This window comes from Tamandua tetradactyla, chromosome 10 (assembly GCF_023851605.1).
Source record: "Tamandua tetradactyla isolate mTamTet1 chromosome 10, mTamTet1.pri, whole genome shotgun sequence".
Lineage (NCBI taxonomy): Eukaryota > Metazoa > Chordata > Mammalia > Pilosa > Myrmecophagidae > Tamandua > Tamandua tetradactyla.
The window spans coordinates 75,735,380-75,755,789 of NC_135336.1; the positions used below are offsets into that span (position 1 = coordinate 75,735,380).

Here is a 20,410-nt window from a genome sequence, read left to right on the forward strand (position 1 = left end):
TATTGTTGGATATTTGTATTATTTCCAGTTTTAAGCTACTATAAATAAAGCTTCTATAATTATTTTTCTTTAAGATTTTTGTGGAGATGCTTTCATTTCTCTGGGGTAAATATCTAGAGTGGAATTGTTGAGTCACAGAGTAAATGTGTGTTTAACATATAAGAAACTATCAAGCAGTTTTCCAAAGTGCTTGTATCATTTGTACTCTTCAACAGCAGTTTGCAAGATCTGGTTGTTCCACATTCTTGCTAGCATTAGGTATTGTCAATTTTATTTTTATTCATTCTATTGGGTGTAAAGCTTCTAGGAGGAAAAAAAAATAGGAGTGCCTTTGGGATCTTAAGGTGGGTGAAGATTTCTTAAATAGGATGCAGAAAGACCTAACCGTAAAAGAAGAAATTGAATAATTGGATTCATCAAAATTAAAAGCTGCTCTTCTTTGAAAGACACTGTTAAGAAAATGAAAAGCAAACTACAAACTGGGGAAAAATGTTCACAGTATACTTATTTGACAAAATATTTGTACCCAGAATATATAAACAGCTATTACAGCTCAATGATGAAAATATATGTAATCCAAGTAAAAAATGGCAAAAATACTTGAGCTGACGCTTAACAAAGGAAAATATACAGTCAATAATCACATGGAAAAAGTACCCAACATTTTTTTTCTTTCCTTGATCTCTGCACTTAGCTACTTATATTATAGATTTTAAAAGTTGGACACAGGTAGATTTTAATCTGTCATTCTTGTTTCAAACTACAAATGTAACTAAGTTCACATGAACGTTATTATTATTATCATTAAGAGACCTTTAAGTACCTCTACTTTGGCACCATTGCCTTCTTTGCGGTTCGGGCTGGCATGTGCATTGTAGCATGTTTACCAGCATCTCTGGCCTCTACTAACTAGGTGCCAATAGCAGCTGTGCTAGTTTGAAACTATTGTGTATCCCAGAAAAACCATGCTCTTTAATCCTGATTCAATACTGTAGGTGGAATTTTTTTTTTAACCTTTTTTTTTTCACATGGGCAGGCACCAGAAATCGAACCTGGGTCCTCTGGCATGGCAGGCAAGGATTCTTGCCTGCTGAGCCACTGTGGCCCACCTGGATATTTTTGATTAAGTTGTTTTCATGGAGATGTGATCCACTCAGCTGTGGGTGGGACCTTTTGATTAGATGGTTTCCATGCAGATGTCTTTCTGCCCATTCAAGGTGAGTATTTAATCCACCTACTGGAGTTCTTTAAGAAGTAGCCATTTAGGAAAAAGCTTCAGAGCCAAAAGAACTGACAGAAGCAACAGAGCCAACACAAGACCTAGACGTTTCGTGATGCAGAAAGAAAACATCCCTGGGGAAGCTGTTTGAAACCGGAAGCCAAAGACCCCAGCAGATGCCAGCTGCATGCCTTCCCAGCTGTCAGAGGTGTTCTGGACACATTGGCCCTTCTTGAATCAAGGTATCTTTCTCTGGATGCCTTAGTTCATACATTTTAATGGCCTTAGAACTGTAAATGTAGCATAATAAATTCCCCTTTTAAAAGCCATCCCATTTCTGGAATGCACCCTGGCAGTTTTAGGAAATCTTAACAGCAACCCCTCAGTTTGAATATATCTCTAGATATTGCCAACTGTCTCTTGAGGAGAAAAATCCCCCTCTACCCTCCTGTTGAGAACCACAGCTCTAGAGTTTATCTCAACTATCAGGCCCAAATTATAATGAATGCATCTTTTTTTGAGTCCTGTAGACTTTGACTGTCTAAGACTACTTTGACTGTCCTAAGAATTAGACTGTCCTAAGAATTAGTCTTAGAATTTGACTGTCCTAAGAAATCATTGGACTGACCTATCCTAAAGAATATTTAGAATATATTAAAGAATCACATTGGTGACCCAAACCTTCATTAAATTAAAATCAGAACTTACCTCGGAGAGATGAATGGGCATGGGGAAAATAGCAATTTGCTTTGCTAATTTCAATTTAGGGTTGAACTATTTCAGTAAATGATTTGTTACAGTTTTTATGGTATATGTTGTAGCTCCCCAAAGAGAGCTCTTAATCCTCTTAAGAGTGCAATAAACTCATTGTAAGTATATTATTCATAGAACTCAATGTCAGTTGTGCAAAACAGGTTACATTTTATTTTTCTGTAATTGAACCCCATTTCTATTATGTGCCCTATTTTCCCTAACGGCATAAAACTAAATCTAGTCATTTCCAGTTAAACTTAATCTTTGCCATGCTTTCTCAGTCACTTCAAGTTTAAAATCATAGCAATTCAGAATTTTATCTTCCTCCCTGCCTTTTCAGGGTAGCATTCCTTTTCTAAGGATTTATTTATGGTCATGACAGGATGGAGTTACGGGCATAGGGAAACAGAGAGAGAGACTGTCTCTGCTCTTTGGTGGTCCTGATATTTATCACCCTTCCAAAAGGCTACTTATTAAAATCTCTGCAACTGTAATAGCCTTAACTCCTAGATTCATGTTTACACTTGGGTTATCAATTTGAGCTACTTTGGCTCTGAGTTCTATCAACTAAATTCTGAGCTCTACATGGGGTATTGCGGAAGAGTTTATTTGTCCACTTCTTTCTGTTGAGCCTAACGTAAGATCACAGCTATCATGAGAGCCTATTTGCAAATTATTTTTCATCCCAGCCATGTCTGGGATTTACTGATGGTCATGACTCTTGCCTTAATGTCACATGGGACAGAGAAGACACACCATCTCCCCCCCCCCCCCCCCATGCTGGGGTACCAGGTTTTCTCACAGCCTCCTCTTCCTCAGCACAACTCAGGGAGAGGTTCGGGTGGGTTTCAGTCTTGCCTGCATCTGCATTTAACCCTTTTACTGCTCCTCCATGAATTCTTTTCAGTGTATTCAGAAGGATCGTATTTAATAAGCATGAGAGATGGAGTGAAGGGGAAGGGTATAATCTCTCTCTGCAAATACTCTTTCAACCTTCACTGTCACACAGTATTGCTTTTGAACCAGAATGTAAGGAGAGTGACACTCATTTCTCCTTTTCTTTGGTATTTTCTCTTTCCTGAGCTAGAAAATGTCTCAGAATGAATAGGATGAGGGAAGGTTCTTATGGCAACAAGGAAATGACTAGAACTTTTAAAAACACGCTTTAATTCATCTTTTTGCCACTTGACATTTGAAGATATTCCTCTTTCTTTCATTGTCCACAGAATGAATCAAATTCCTGCATCCTCTTAATTTTATCTCATGCATCTGCTGCTTCCCCTCCATTGCCATGGTTACTTGCATAATCAGCATTTTGCAATAACCTCCCAGCTAGCCACTAGATTTACTTCCTTTTTTGTGTCTTACACATTGATTCCAGATGAATCATTCTAATTGAATAGCACAAAAGCATTCGTTGGCACAGTATTGATTCTGTGATAAGGTACATTGACACCATTCATAATCTGACACCAACCTATTATATAGAATTTAGCTTCAGCATCTTCTTTTAATGAAAATCATAGTTTATTTTTATAGACGTGTCTTAGTTTGTCAGGGCTGCTTTAACAAAGTACTACAGACTGGTTGGTTTAAACAACAGGACTTTATTAGCTCTTGGTTTTGAGGCTAGAAGAAGTTCAAATCAAGGTATCATCAAAGCGATGCTTTCTTTCTAAAGACTAGCATTCTGGGGCTGGCTGCTGGTGATCCTTATTCCTTGGCTTCTCTCTCACAGAGCAGTGTACATGACAGTTTTCTGGGTTCCAGAGACCTTCAGCTTCTTGCTTCCTGTGTCTTTTCTCTTTCTCTTTCTATTTCATTCTGCTTATAAAGGATTCCAGTTATAGGGTTAAGACCCATCTTGATGAAGACAGGCCACACCTTAACTGAAGTAACCTCATCAAAAGGTCCTACTTACAATGGATTAGATTAAGTTTAATCTGATGGATTAAGTTTAAGAATTTGTTTTTCTGAGATACAACAGCTCCAACTACCACAATTGTATTATTTAGATTTTGTTGAGGAACAAACCACCCTAAACTAAGTGATTTATTTAACTCACGATGCTGTGGAATCGGCAATTGGATTAGCTTAAGTGGGTGGTTCTGGGCTCACTCATGTGTCTGAAATAGACTGCTGGTCACAAGGCAGCTCTGTTTCTTGTGGTTGGCAGAATGTCAGCTGAGGTGATGGGGACAGCTGGACCACATGTCCTTCATCCCCTAGCAGGCCAATCTTGTTCACATGATGACTCAGCAGGGTTCCAAGAAGGAGAGCAAAGCATCCAAGGTCTCTTGAAGCCTATGTTCAGAACTGATACAATTGGCACTTCCATCACATGTAGTTGGCTAAAGCAAGTCATAAAACCAGCCCATAAATTATGGGGTAGAGAAATACACTCCATTTATTAATGGGAGGAGTTTCAAAGTCACATTATAAAGAGAAATAGATACAGGGAGAGGAATGATGGCATTCAGTTTGCAAACAATCTACATATTGTTCTTGCAAGTGCAGCCTCAAGCTTGGTTCTTTAGAACAGGTTTTGGAACCCTCTTTATTCTTTAATGGAATCATTTTTTAAAACTTTCTTTCTAGTTTTAATGGAATCGTTTTTACTTATGTCAGCCTAAATTATTTCTGTGACTTATAACTAAAAACCCTGCCAAATATATGAGCCACATGTAACACACACACACATACTTGCTCAGTTCACACCATGGCTTTTTCCCACAACGTCCAGAGAAGTGTTGTCCAATTGAAATATAATACAATTCACTAATGTCACTTTAAATTTTTTGGTGGCCACATTATAAAAAATGAAAAGAAAGAAAGGAAATTAGTGCTAATAGTATGTTTTATTCACCCAGTGTCTCCAAAATATTATCATTTCAACTTATCAATTAAAAATCATTAATGAGCACTTGATCTTCTTATTTTCATTCTAGGTTTTTGAAACCCAGTGTGGAGTTTACACTTTCAGCACATCTGAATGTGAGCTAGCAACATTTCAACAATGCTCGATAATCACATGTGGCCAGTGGCTACCATACTGGATAATCCATATCAGGAAAACTGTTTTGCCTAGGGTCCTTGATAAGCTCGGATGACTGATTGACAAGTAAAGTGAATGGCATCACTGAAGAAGTGTAGGGAAAGGATCCATCATGTACTAACCACATCTTATGTACTGGGCACTGTTAAAAGCACTTTGTATAGTGTCTTAGCTTGATTTCCCCCCAAAGCAGAGCCTCAGATCAGTACTGGGATGAAGGTTATTTAAGAGATGATTCCAAGAAGTTAATAAAGGGGATATTATTGAGCTTCTAATTGTTGGAGGCAACTGGTGCTCAATTCCACAGGACACCCTGCAAGGAAATGTGTGGAAGGATATTCAGAATTGTTCCTCCATAAAAATAGGGAGCTGGAGCATTTGTCTGCTGACTCCCAGTCTTCACTGGTTGAGGGTCAGCCCTACAGATGCTCGCTCTCTCATGTTTCTGAACTGTTCTGCTTAAGGCTGAGCAATCTCTTATAGCTTCAGAATAAGTCCTGAAGCAGAAAAGCTGAGAGACAAAGGCAGCACTCTGGAGTGGGGCTTTCCCAGTATGCCCAGGAATTGTCTACTACCAGGTGGATTTGGAATCAATGACTGGCTGAGGGCACAAGGCCCTGGGTAGCAAAGCGTCCGCTTTATATACATGATATGATCCTTGCGAAATAAACATTATTACTCCCAAGTTAAAGGTGAGGAAACTGACAATCAGAAATTCAAGTGCTTGTTCAAGGCCACATAATTCTTAAGCAATAGAATGGGTTTCTATTCAAAGATGAGTGAACACAAGGTGCACAAAGGGGCCTTTCTCCTCACTGGGGGAATTGTTCAAAGAATTTTTTCCTTTTTGCATATCATTTATTTATTTTGCATATTATGTATTATTTCAGAAATTTAGACAAATCTACAAAGTGGGCTTTGGTTGAGCTGTCATTAATCAGTTCTTTTGAATGGAAGCACCATAAACTTTACATCAGGGCCACATAAGAACATGATATCCTATTTAAAAAAATGTGCATTTGCTGATGTGCTTGATATATTCTCTGACCTTCAGAAGGAAATTTCCAATAAATTTTGTAAGCTTACTTATTTCTTTCATTCATTGCTGAATTTCTAGTGCAGAGCTCATTTTCAAGTTGATTATTAGTACCATAGATCCTCTGTAAATGGAAAGGACTGAACACATCACAGACTGGACAGCTTCTATTATCTGAAATAGCTTTAAGCGGCTTTAATGTTAGAGATTTGGTTTAAAGGATTGTCCTCTTGGAAGATTGGCTGTGGTTGTTTGTGAGGCAGAACAAATTATAAAATGATTATGGCTTCAGAGATGTATGTTTCTAAGTGATTGCTTCACCACTCCATAAAATGTCTGCTTTTTAAAAATAGGTGAAATATAAGAGCCTTAGAAGTTAGATCATTGGGATATTGTTAAAAGTGTCTTAATGGGGCCAGGATACAAGGCCATAGGAGTTTATAATTGACCAGGAATTCTGACAGTAGGCATTAGCATAAAGAAAGAAAGGCAGTTTAAAAACCAGAAAACAAAAAACCTGAAGACTGAATAAGAAATAAAGTTAACCTAGAAAAACAGTTGAAAGGGTACATCCCGAATTGTGAACTGTGTTTTCTTCTGCAGAGGGCTGTGGAATTGGGGAAGTCAAGGTTGAGGGAAGTAGAGCTAAGGGGACTTTTACTATATATCCTTCTGTATTTGAATTTTTAAATCCACAAACTGTATCATGTACAATTTCTGTAATTAAAAATAATTTTAAAAGGAAATTCCACTGATGACTTATTTTTCATTTTGTCCGCCTAATCTAATGTTCAAGTTGAATAACATTCAGTAAGTACTCACTAGGAATTCACTGTGGAAGAGGGATGCTTCAGAAATTTTGATGTTGTCAACAGTCAGGGATATATTCCAGCTTCTCAAATGTTTCTTCAAAAATGTAAATTTAACTGTTACATTTGACTTTATCCCTGTCTCACTCTCTATAGTGAAGGACCTCTTTCCATGTGTTAATAGGCACTTGACAGAAGCTACTTAGAAATTACAATGATGAAAAAGTGACCTGAAACAGGGAAGGAATATTTGACAAAATAGGGGAAACTAAGCTTTTACTATTTTATTTTCTATGATCTCTTCTGATACGTATTTATTTTAACAATATCTGTTGTAATTATGAAAGCCACTCATGCTTTTTTGGAGTATTATTTAGAGTCTTGCTAGGCTCCTCTCTTGTTTCGTTGGAGTTACACCCCTTTCTCCTGTATTCTGTGGCAGGATTTGGGGAGGTGGCCATATTTTGACCAGGTGACTCCCCTCTGCTGGTTCCAGCTGATTGAACCAAAAGGAGCTCTGAGTCAGGGTGGGCCAGTCAACCTGCCTTTGGTGGATTTTATTTGAGAATAACAAAGAACCATTCAGTTGATGGTTATATTCCAGATAAAACCCTCCAGAATTATGGGTTGAGCTAAGAGCATCCATGTTGGGAACTTGTGTATTGATTAGTGGGAGAGGAAATCAAGGGAAAGATGTAGCTCACCCAGAAGAAAATGTACAAGAGAAGATATGCTCAGTGAGAGAAAGGACAGAGAGAATAGTTGCCTGGTTTTAATGCTTTCAGATTTGCATTTCTTGTGAATCTTCAACCTAGTTCCTGCCTTTGGTTATGTGAGATAGCCCTGAATATTAGTTTACTTAAGCTACATTGATGAGTTTTGAAGTTTGCAAAAAAAAAAAAAAAAAAAAAATCAGAGAATTACTGTAATAATTTGTAAAAACTTACTGTAAAACCACACCCATCAATAGATTTCCTGTTTTCCCTGTGTAAGTGCTATAATTATGTTCTATGTAAAATTTCCTAACTTTTTTTTTCACAATTTTTTTTTGTTCATCTCAACTCTGGTTAAATCCAATGCTCAGTCTATCAGGGTCTGCCTCTGTATGGCTGAATGTATCTGGAGAAAAACATCAGCTTACAGTCTGATCTCACTTTCAACTAGCTGCTACTAACCGCAAGTAGGTGCCTAATGCTGCCTGGCAACCAACTGCATTTCCCTCCTCCTCTACTCACGCATTGCCCAGACACTATTTTCCTCTCTCCTCAGTGCCTCCTCCTCACTCTCTGCTGAGGCCTTGTTTCCTATTTTAATGGGATAATAAAAGCTAACAGAAGACACTTCCAGCATATTCCCACCACCACATCTACCCACCTGCTTGCTTTATGCCTACATACCCTGAATTCCATTGCTATGGATGAATAATCTATAGTCCTGGCTAAGATCAGTCCCTCTCTTGCTCACCAGTTGCTATCCTCTATTACCTGTTTAAGTACATCACACCAGCAGTTGACTCATCTCTGTTGTTTTGTGAGGTTTTCTCTGTCTGCCAGGTCATTTTCATGAGCTTATGCAATGCTATTATTTCTTCTATTTTCAGGAGAAAAACATTTTCCAGATTCTTTATCTTCCTTCACCTGCTGGACAAATTTTTCTGCTCCTGTGGAAAACAAAACTCTTCTCAGTAGTTATATCTATTTGATATCTGCTATTTGTTTCTCTCCCATTTCTAGTTAGGCCTTCACCTTACCAGACAACTCTTGTAGAGTTGACACTGTTCTCCACATTGTTAAAACCTACAAGCGAGTCTTAGTTGACCTTTGACAGCATCTGACCAAGATGATCACTCTTAAGTAATTTTTTACTTGGCTTTCCAGAATACTATCCTTGGCTCTCTTCCTCCTTTATGACTCCTCCTTTTCATGCTCCTTTGCTGGTTTCTCTGTTTTTTTCCCCAACATTTAAACATCTGCACGCCAGGGGCTCAGTCTCAGACCTCTTCTCTTTGTTGTCTTTGCTCACTTTCTGGATGATCTCATATGGTATCATAGCTTTAAATACTATCTACATGCTAATGACTCCCAAATTTACTGCTCAAACTCAGGCCTCTCTCCTGAGCTCCAAATTCACATACCCATCCTCCTACTCAGTATTTCCTTTTAGATATTTAATAAGCATCATAAATCCCTAAGTGTTCAATGGCCCCAGGGCTCAACGCTCGGAATTCTTTTCTATTAGCTAATTTCCTTCGTGAGCTCATGCAATCCATAGTATTAAATATCATGTATATGCTGATGATTCACAGATTTACATCTGTGGTCTAGAAATTTCCCCTGAGCTTCAGATCCATATGCACCATTGTCCATTAACAACAGGCAATTGATGGCTGAATTGATGGTTATGGTGTCCAGTTGTTTGGACAAACAATAGCCTCATTGTTACTGTGGATATATTTCATTGATGGGATTAGGATCATTTGACTTTAAGTAAAGGAGATTACTCTCAGCAGTGTGGGTGGCTCTCATCCAATCAGTGGTAGGTCTTAAAAGTGAGAATGGAGTGTTTCAAGAATCAGAAGGAATTCTGCCTCCAGACTCTACCTTCTACTTCTCCCTGACCTCCTTTCCAGACTTGGACTAAAGATTTAAACATCACTCCTCTTGGAATTTACAGCCTCCTACCGTTTGTATGGAATTCAGGTTTGTCAGCTCCTACAATCAAGTGAGTTAATTCTTTATAATAAGTATATCTATTTACACACACACACACACACACACACACACACACAGACATCCTATTGGTTCTATTTCTCTAGAGAGCCCTGACTAATACAATGCTCAATGCTGAACATTTTCTTCTTAACTTTACATCCCCAACCCTAACCTTGCTTTTTCCTCATTTTCTCAATTAATGATGACTCCAGTTGTAATGATGACTTTTTCTGGTTGCTCTGGACAAAACCTTCAAATTCACTCTTGACTTTTCTCTGTATCACAACACGTATTTAATCTGTGAGCAAACCCTGCAGGTGCTACTCTTTTTTAAAAAATATTTGTATTGAGATATCTTTACACAGTAGTTCATCCAAAGTATACAATCAGTGGCTCAAAATTTCATCACATATTTATGTATTCATCACCATGATCATTTTTAGAACATTTGTGTCACTCCAGAAAAAGAAATAAAAAGAAAAATACCCTCATACATCCCATATGTATTAATCAGGGTTCTCTAGAGAAACAGAACCAATAAGAGATATTCATCTTTATTCATTGTACCTATATTATTGTGTTACCATCAGATAGTATTGTGCTATCCATTTCTGAATTTTTACAAACAGTCCTGTTGCACATTCTGTACTCCTTCAGCATCAAGTGCCCAATATATAACCTTTTTGTATCTCCTGATAACCTGTGTTCTTAACTTTAACTCTCAAAGTTCACTCATTAATGTTAGTTCGTATTAGTGAGAGACCATATAGTATTTCTCCTTTTGTTTCCAGCTACTTTCACTCAGCATAATGTCCTCAAGATTTATCCACATTGTTACATGCTTCATGACTTTATTCTGTCTTACGGTTGGGTAGTATCCATTATATGGATATACCACAGCTTATTTAGCCACTGGTCTGTTGATGGGCATTTGGGCTGTTTCTATCTCTTGGCAATCATAAATAATGTGCTATAAACATTGGTGTGCAAATGTCTGTTTTTGTCCTTGCCATCTGTTCCTTTGACTATATACCTAGTAATAGAATTGATGGATCCTATGGCAATTCTCTACTAAGCTTCCTGAGGAGCTGCCAAACTGCCTTCCAGAGCAGTTGTACCATTTTACATTCCCACTGACAGTGGATAAGTGTGCTTCTTTCTCCACTTCCTCTCCAGCACTCATCATTTTCTTTCTTTCTTTTTTTTTTTATTTTAAATAATGGCTGTTCTAGTAGGTGTGAGATATCTCATTGTGGTTTTGATTTGCATTTCCCTATTAGCCAGTGAAGTTGAGCATCTTTTCATATGCCTTTTAGCCATTTGTATTTCCTCTTCTGAGAAGTAGCTGCTCATATCTTTCGCCCATTTTTAAAATTGGGTTGTTTGTCATTTTGTTGTTGTATTGTAGAATTTCTTTATATATTCAAGATATTAAACCCTTATCTGATATGTGGTTTTCAAATATTGTCTCCCATTGTGTGTGTTGCCTTTTTACTTTCCTGACAAAGTTCTTTGATGCATAAAAGTGTTTAATTTTGAGGAGGTTCTATTTTTCTATTTCTTTTTTCATTGTTCATGCTTTGGGTGTAAGATTTAGGAAACTGCTTCCTATCACAAACTTTATAAGGCATTTCCCTGCATTTTCTTCTAAAAGTTTTATGGTCTTAGCTCTAATGTTTAGGTCTTTGATCCATTTTCAGTTAATTTTTGTATAGGATGTGAGATGTGGATCCTCTTTCATTCTTTTGCTTATGGATATCCAGTTCTCAAAACGACCATTTATTGGAGAGGCTACTCTGTTCCAGGTGGGTTGGCTTGACCACCTTATCAAAGATCAATTGTCCATAGATGAGCGGGTCTATTTCTGGTCACTCAATTCAATTCCATTGGTCATTATATCTATTTTTATGCCAGTACCATGTTGTTTTGAACATTGTAGCTTTGTAATATGCTTTAAAGTCAGGTTATGTGAGACCTCCTACTTCATTTTTCTTTCTCAAGACATTTTTAGCTATTTTGGGCACCCTGCTCTTCCAAATAAGTTTGGTTATTGGTTTTTCTGTTTCTGTAAAGTCAGTTGTTGGGATTTTAATTGGTATTGCATTGAATCTAGAAATCAATTTGGGTAGAATTGAATCTTAACTATATTTAGTCTCCCAATCCATGAACATGGTATGCTTTTATTTAGGTCTCTGTTATTCCTTTTAGCAATTTCTGGTAGTTTTCTGGGTATAGGTCTTTTGTGTCTTTAGTTAAATTTATTCCTACATATTTGATTCTTTTGGTTGCTATTGTAAATGAAATTTTTTTCTTGATTTCCTCCAGTTTGCTCATCACTAGTATATAAAAACACTACTGATTTTGGACTTTTGATCTGTTGCCCTGCCATTTTGCTGTGCTTTTTTATTTAGCTCTAGTAGCTTTGCTTTAGGTTTCTCAAAATTTTTGACATAGAGTATCATGTCATTGGCAATGAGAATTTTCTTCTTTCTTTCCAATCTGGATATCTTTTATTTCTTTTTCTTGTGTAATTAGTCTGGCTAGAACTTCCAGCCCAATGTTGACAGTGGGCATGCTTATCTTGTTCCTGATCTTAGAGGGAAAGCTTTCAGTCTTTTCTCATTGAATATGATGCTAGCTGTGGGTTTTCCATATATTCCCTTTGTCATGTTGATGAAGTTCTCTTCTATTTCTCTCCTTTGACATGTTTTCATCAAGAAAGAATGTTGAATTTTGTCAAGTGCTTTTTCTGCATCAATTGAGATGATCATGTGGTTTTTCTACGTTGATGATGTGGTGTATTAATTAATCGATTTTCTTGTGTAGAACCAGCCTTGCATGCTGGGAATAAATCCCACTTGGTCATGGCATATAATTCTTTTAAAGTGCTGCTGGATTCAATTTGCAAATATTTTGTTGAGGATTTTGAATTTATATTCATTAAAGAGATTGGTCTGTAATTTTCTGTTTTTGTATTTTGTCTGGTTTCGATGGTAGGGTGATGCCGATTCATAGAATAAGTTAGGTAGTGTGCCAATTTGAAAGGATTATGTGCCCTGGGAAAGCCATGTTTTAATTCTGATCCATTTTGTGGAGGCATCTGTTTCTGTTAATCCCTATTCTCCACAAAGATGGTATGTGCCCAATTGTGGGTTCAGCTTTGATTAGACTGAGATATGACTCTACCCATTCCAGTGGGTCTTGATTAGTTTATTGGAATCCTTTAAAAGAGGAAATATTTTGGAGAGAGCCGGAAGATCCAGCAGAACCATGAGAACCATGAGAGTCCACACAGCCAGAGACTTTTGGAGATGAAGAAGGAAAATGCCCCGTGGGAGCCTCATGAAACAAGAAGCCTGGAGAGAAAACTACCAGACATAGTGATGTTTGCCATGTGCCTTTCCAGTTGAGAGAGAAAACTTCAACTTCATTGGCCTTTCTTGAGTGAAGGTAACCTCTTGTTGGTGCCTTAATTTGGACATTATTATAGACTTGCTTTAATTGGGACATTTTCATGGTCTTAGGACTCTTAACTAGCAACTTATTAAATTCCCATTTTAAAAAGCTGTTCTATTTCTGGTATATCACATTCTGGCAGCTAGCAAACTAGAACAGGTAGTTTTCCTTCCTCTTCAATTTTTTTGAAGAGTTTAAGCAGGATTGATACTTATTCTTTCTTAGATGGCTGGTAGAATTCACATGTGAAGCCCTCTGATCCTGAGTGTTTCTTTTTTAGGAGCTTCTTGATGACTGACTCAATCTTATTACTTGTGATTCGTTGTTGAAGTTGTCTATTTCTTCTTGAGTCAATGTTGGTTGTTCATGCTTTTCTAGAAAGTTGTCCGTTTCAACTACATTGTCTAGTTTATTAGCCTATAGTTGCTTATGGTATCCTCTCATTATGTCCTTATTTCTGCAGGGTCAATGGTTATGTCTCCTCTTCCCTTTCTGAGTTTATTTATTTGTATCCTCTCTCTTTTATTTTTATTTTTTTGTCAGTCTAGCTAAGGGTCTATCAATTTTATTGATTTTCTCAAAGAATCAACTTCTGGTTTTGTTGATTTTCTCTATAGTTTTCCTAGTCTCAATTTCATTTATTTCTGCCCTAATATTGTTATTTCTTTCCTTTTGTTTGTTTTGGGGTTAGAGCTGCTTGTTCTCTAGTTTTTCCAGGTGAACAATTAGTTCCTCAATTTTTGCTCTTCTTTGTTAATATAGGCATTTAAGGTAATACATTTCTCTTTAAGTACCACCTTTGCTGCATCCCATAAGTTTTGGTGTGTTGTGTTTTCACTTTCATTTGCCTTGAATTATTTATTAATTTCAATTGTAATTTCTTCCTTGACCCATTGGATGTTTAAGAGTGTGTTCTTTAGCCTCCATATATTTTAGAATTTTTTTTGCCCTCTGCCTTTTATTGATTTTCAACTTCATTCAATTATGGTATGGAAAAATGTTTTGTAAAATGTCAGTCTTTTTTTTGGGGTGGTGCATGGTTTGTGAATCGAACCTTAGCCTCCTACATGGAAGGTGAGCATTCTACCATGAACTGCTCATGCACCCAAATTTCAGTTTTTTTAAATTTATTGAGATTTGCTTTGTGACCCAGCATATGGTCTTTCCTTGAGAATGTTCCATGGCCACTTGAAAAAAATGTGTATCCTGCTGTTGTGGAGTGCACAGTTCTGTAAATGTCTGTTAAGTCTAGTACATTTACTGTATTATTCAAATTCTCTCATTCCTTATTGATCCTCTGTCTAGATGTTCTATCCATTGATGAGAGTGGGGAACTAAAGTCTCCAATTATTATGGTAGAGATGTCTATGTCTCCCTTCAGTGTTTGCCTCATCATTTTGGAGTACTCTGGCTTGGTCCATAAATATTTATGATTATGTCTTGTTGAATTTTTCCTTTTATTAATGCATAGTCTCTTTCTTTGTCTCTTTTAGTTGTTTTATGTTTGAAGTCAAATTCTTCAAATATTAGTATGGCTACCCCCATTGTTTTCTGGTTATTGTTTACATGAGATATCTTTTTCTAGCTTTTTACTTGCAATCTGATTTTGTCCTTGGGTCTAAAGTGAGTCTCTCAAAGACAGCCTATAGATGGGTCAAGTTTTTTAATCCATTCTACCAGTCTATGCCTTTTAATTGGGAGTTTAAACCATTAACATTTAATGTTATTACTGTAAAGGCAGTACTTTCTTCTACCATTTTGGCGTGTATATTTAAATGATGTTCTAGTTTGCTAGCTGCTAGAATGCAGTATACCAGAAAAGCAATGGCTTTTAAAAAGGGGAATTTAATAAGTTGCAAGTTTACAGTTCTAAGGCCATGAAAAAGTCCCAATTAAAGCAAGTCTATAGAAATGTCCAATTTAAGGCATCCAGGGAAAGATACCTTGATTCAAGAAGGCCATTGACATTCAGCATTTCTCTCTCAGCTGGAAGGGTACATGGTGAACATGGCAGCATCTGCTAGCTTTCTCTCCAGGCCTTTTGTTTAATGAAGCTCCCCGGGAGGCATTTTCCCTCTTCATCTCCAAAGGTCCAACTGGCTGGTGGATTCTGTGGTTCTCTTGTCCTTCTGTCATGGTTCTGTGGCTCTCTCCTTGTTCTAAAAAAGGGACTTTCTCTAAAATGTCTCTTCTTTTATAGGATTCCAGTAAGTTAATCAAGACCTACATAGAGTGGGTGGAGACACGTCTCCATCTGATCAGGTATAATACTCATAATTGATTGAGTCACATCTCCATGGAGATAACCAAATCAAGTTTCCAACCTATAGTACTAAATAGGGATTAGAATAAACTGTTTCTCCCAGAAGATTAAGATTAAAACATGGCTTTTCTAGGGTACATAAGTCCTTTCAAACTGGCACATATGGCATTTCTAAATTTTTTTCTTTTTTATCTTTACTGAAAGTCTTCATTTCTACACTCTTCTCCATACCTGTCTCTTCTTTCATTTTGTATCTGCCTGTAGTGCTCACTTTAGTATTTATTGTGGGGCTGATATCTTAGTCACAAATTCTGTCAATGACTGTTTGTCATCTAAAAATATCTTAATCTCCCCCTCATTTTTTTTAAAACCAATACTTCCTTTCAATGTTTTTAGTTAATATGTTAAGTCAACAGAATAAAAGTACATCACAATTGTCATTTTCAAAGTCCTAAATACATTGTTTTTACAATGAAATTGTTCATTTTAGGTAAGCCAAAAGGTAATTATAATTTTAGTCCAACTTTACAGAACATTCCAAAAAATGTATTCTCTTTGCAAGTCAAAAACTGATAAGTCACCATATCCTAAGGGTTTTCAAAATTGAAAACTTTTATGCATTAAATACTTATTAAACTGAAGTAAACTGACAAACACCATTAGTGACACCATTCCTAACAACCAAATCCGTTATTGCTTTTCAACCTTCTGGTGACATGATTGGATTGGATGTTAAATTCAAGTTGGTGAGGTTCATGGAAGAAATAGTTGTGTCCTTTGGAGTAGAAGACTGCATCAATTTTAGGCCCAATTCCTAGAAAGATTTTGGTAATCAATTTGGGATAATGAGGGTTTATGTTTTATCTTTTCTCATCATACCTCCAGTGCCACTTCTCTACAGAAAAGTAGGTCTTGTAGAGAAGCAGGTTAAAAATGCCTGCATCATTTTTTTTGTTTTCACAGGTCCAGGGAGACCCAAATAATGTATGCTTTTAGGATCGTTTGGTGTGTTTTTAAATTGCCAATTAACCAGTTTTTGTCATCTTTAAAAAGAAAAACTTCATTTCTGGCTCCAATTTCATAAACAACTTGAATACTAGATGGCAAAGTTGGCCATAAATTAGAAAGTAAACTAATGCTAATCTTAGGTATCTCAGTGTGCTTTCCCCAGAAGAACTTGTCTTTAAAGAAAAATATTTTATCTCCAATTGTAGTGACAGCATCAAACCTCAAATTGGGGCCACACAATTCTGTACTGTTAGGGCCTGGCATGGTGTTCTAGTTTGCTAGCTGCTGGATGCAATATACCAGGAATGGAATGGCTTTTTAAAAGCATAATTTAATAAGTTGCAGGTTTACAGTTCTAAGGCCAAGAAAATGTCCCAATTAAGACAAGCCTATAGAAATGTCCCACCAAAGGCATCCAGGGAAAAATACCTTGAATCAAGATGGCTGATGAAGTTCAGGATTTCTCTCTCAAGTGGAAAGGCACATGTTGAACATGGTCAGGGTTTCTCCCTCATCTGGAAGGGCACATGGCAAACACGATGTCATCTGCTAGCTTCTTCTCCTGGCTTCCTGTTTCATGAAGCTCTCTGGGAGGCATTTTCCTTCTTCATCTCCAAAGGTCACTGGCTGGTGGACTGCTTCTTGTGGCTATGTCATTCTGCTCTGCTCTCTCTGAATCTCCTTCATTCTCCAAAATGTTTCCTGTTTTATAGGACTCCATAAACTTATCAAGACCCACCCAAATGGGTGGAGACATGCCGTCACCTAATCTAGTTTAACAACCACTCTCGATTACATCACATTTCCAGGGAGATGATCTAATTACAGTTTCAAACATACGATGTTGAATAGGGATTAGAAAGCTGCCTTTGCAAAATGGGATTAGGATTAAAACATGGCTTTTCTAGGGTACATACATCATTTCAAACCACCACACATGGGTTGGCGCTGTTCTGGACCTTCATAGAGGAACTGAATGCCACATATGTCATCAATAGAGAGACAAAATGAGTTGGGTCAACATAACTGTAGGTGGGAAACATTATGGCCCTTGGGTCATTGGAGTGGTCAAGACCCAAGGAATGGTCAATCTCATGAACTGCAACAAGAAACAAGTTTATGCCTCTATTGTTTTTAGTTCATATTTTTTGCACATCAAAATGCACATCTCCTCCAATACCAGCTCCAGGGCCAAAAACATGGGCTAAAACTCCACTTTTTCCATCAAAAGGGTAGAAGTATCCATGAGCTCAATGTGAAAAAGAGATCATAATGTCAGCCTTACCTGCATTAATCTTTCTGAATTTCAAGGAGGGGGGTCACATCACTCCAAACTTGGAAAGCATTCTGGATGGCATAGCTGACATCTGCAGGTGCCAGGTCAGTGGTATAATTGTTTATTCTGTGGGTGATATAACGTTGCTGCCATGCTAGACTCCTTGGCCTTGTCTTGAAATGATGAATGTCTGACAGTCCTCATCAGGGGGTGCACCTCATTGCCAGAGTCGAAATGTCCATTTGCCCAGTCACTTTTAACCTCAAGAATTGCTGCATTTCTTGGATTTTAATCTGCATGAGATTTCCATTGGCTTTTTTTGTCATTGGGAATTTTTCCATATCGAGGTCATAAAAGGCTCCCAAGTACCTTTTGGCAAACACTATATCATTTTCTTCTGCATTTGTATCTCTGGTCAAAGGAACAGATCCAGAAGTAGTAACTTGCAGGATGAGAATAAATAGAAGGAACTTCATTCTAAACTTCCTCTGAAAGGCTTAACCCAATTTACCCTGTTCCTTTTCAGTTCCTTTCCCCCTCATTTTTGAAGGACAGTTTTGCTGGGTATAGAATTCTTGGTTGACAGTTTTTCCCCTTCAGAATCTTAAGGATATCATACCATGGTCTTCTCACCTCTGTGGTTTCTGCTAAGAAATCCACACATAGTCTTATTGAGCTTCCTTTTTTTGCCTAGGCAGGCACTGGGAACTGAACCCTGAGCTTCCTTTTTATGTGATGGATTTCTTTTCTCTTGGAGGTTTCAGAATTCTCTCTTTGTCTTCGGTATTTGACAATCTGTTGGATCTAGTCTATTTGGAGTATGCTTCACTTCTTGGATATGTAATTTTATGTCTTTCCTAAGAGATGGGAAATTTTCAGTGATTATTTTTTCCATTATTCCTTCTGCATCCTTTCCCTGCTCTTCTCCTTCTGGGATACTGTGCTGGTTCTATGGACCCCAGAAAAGTCATGTCCTTTAATCTTCATTCAGTATTGCTGGGTGGAGTTTTAAAATTATCCATGGAGATGTGACCCACTCCATTGTGGGTGGTAACTTTTGATTAGATGATTTCCATGGAGGTGTGTCTCCATGCATTCAAGGTGGAGTTGCTTACTGGAGCCCTTCAAGAGGGAACCATTTTGGAAAGAGCTATACAGCCCACACAGCCAGAGACCTTTGAAGATCAAGAAGGAAGATACCCCAGGGGAGCGTTATAAAACAAGAAGCCTGGAGAGAAAGCAAACAGACATTGCCATGTTGCCATGGGCATTTCCAGTTAGAGAGAAACTGTGAATGTCATTGGCCTTTCTTGAGTGAAGGTAACCTCTTCTTAGTGCCTTAATTTGAACATATTCATAGACCTGTTTTAATTGAGACAATTTCATGACCTTAGAACTATAAACTTGCAACTTAATAAATTTCCGATTTAAAAAGCCATTCCATTTCTGGGTTATCACATTCTGGCAGCTAGCAAACTAGAACAGATTTTGGTACTGAGGTTGCTGCTGTGATTTGCAAATATCAAAAATGTTTTTTAAATATTTTTAAACAGGGTTTTAAATGGATAAGGGGAAGATTTTGAAGGATTTGTAAGGCACTTGATAGAGAAGGTATAGAATGCTTTGAAGAGACTGTTGGTAGAAATGTGAACTCTAAAGATACCTCTGGTGAGGCTCTAGACAGAAATGAAGCATATTTATTGCAAATTGGAAGAAAGCCTATCCTTGTTTTAAAATGGTAGATAATCTGGCAAAATTGAGTAGTGGCTTTGGCTGGAAGGCAGATTTTAAAAGCCACTAATATGGACATTTAGCAGAAGAGCTTTTCAAATTAAGTTCAGCCTGGTTTCTCCTTGAAGCTTTTAATGAAATGCAACAGGAAAGAGATAAACTGAGAACTGAACTCTTGAGTACAAAGAAACCAGAAATTGATGTTCTAGAAAATTCTGGGCTTCTGGGAAAGGAGACCCCAGATAATGGTGCCCCATGTGAGGATTTAGCCAAATGTGGAACCAGTCAGCCATTTCAGATAAAACTGGGATTGGAGATGGAGTTATTCAGGAAGGATTTGTGGAAACTGCTTATGTCTGATGCGTATGATCTGAGCATACTACATAGAAAGCCAACAAGAATTTTGCAGGATCTGTATAAACAGAACCACTGCCAGTCTGGACTGAGAGGAACAGAAAAGGGACACATTGGAGGAAAAAGAACTTCAGAGGCGGAACTATGGAAGCTAAAGTCTAGAGTCAAGAAACTTTGAGAATAGGAGAGTGGACTCGCCCAAACATGTGGAGAGGGTGAGTTTGTCCAAAGGCAGAGGATGGGCCTTCCACCTCATTACAGTGGAAGAGTGGTGCCGTCTCAGGCCTTGGGGAGAGTGGAGCACATTCTTTGGGGATTGGGGAGAGCCTGGCTTCCACCACATGGAGGGGTTGAGCATATGAGCATGGGGTAGGGAGGTGGAAGTAGCTGATGTTCTGGAGAGGCTGGGTCCTCTAGGTTTCAGGATTTATCTGGGCCAGGGACCCATCTGGAGGTGTAGGTTTCTGGAAAGTTACCCTAGTGCATAGAACATTTGTAGAATCTTATATATTGCCCTAGGTGTTCTGTGGGATTAGCTGGAATGGTTTTGGTTGGGGTTTGGCAAGTTATGATAGGTAGCAATGTCTAACTGAAGGTTGTATAAAAGTTACTTCTGGAGTAGCCTCTCGACTCTATTTAAACTCTCTGAGTCACTGGTACTTTATTAGTTGCACTTCTTTTCCCCCTTTTGGTCAGAATGGAATTGTTGATCTCATGATGCCAGGGCTGGACTCATCCT

The 20,410-nt window shown here is 37.8% G+C and overlaps 1 protein-coding gene and 1 pseudogene across 1 annotated transcript in view; one reads left to right on the forward strand and one right to left on the reverse strand.

Moving 5' to 3' along the window:
- Positions 1-20,410, forward strand: part of LOC143648547 (uncharacterized) — a 104,638-nt gene that overhangs the window by 20,357 nt on the left and 63,871 nt on the right. The gene's annotated exons all lie outside the window — the stretch shown is intronic.
- LOC143647995 (macrophage metalloelastase-like) lies at positions 15,977-18,142 on the reverse strand (annotated as a pseudogene).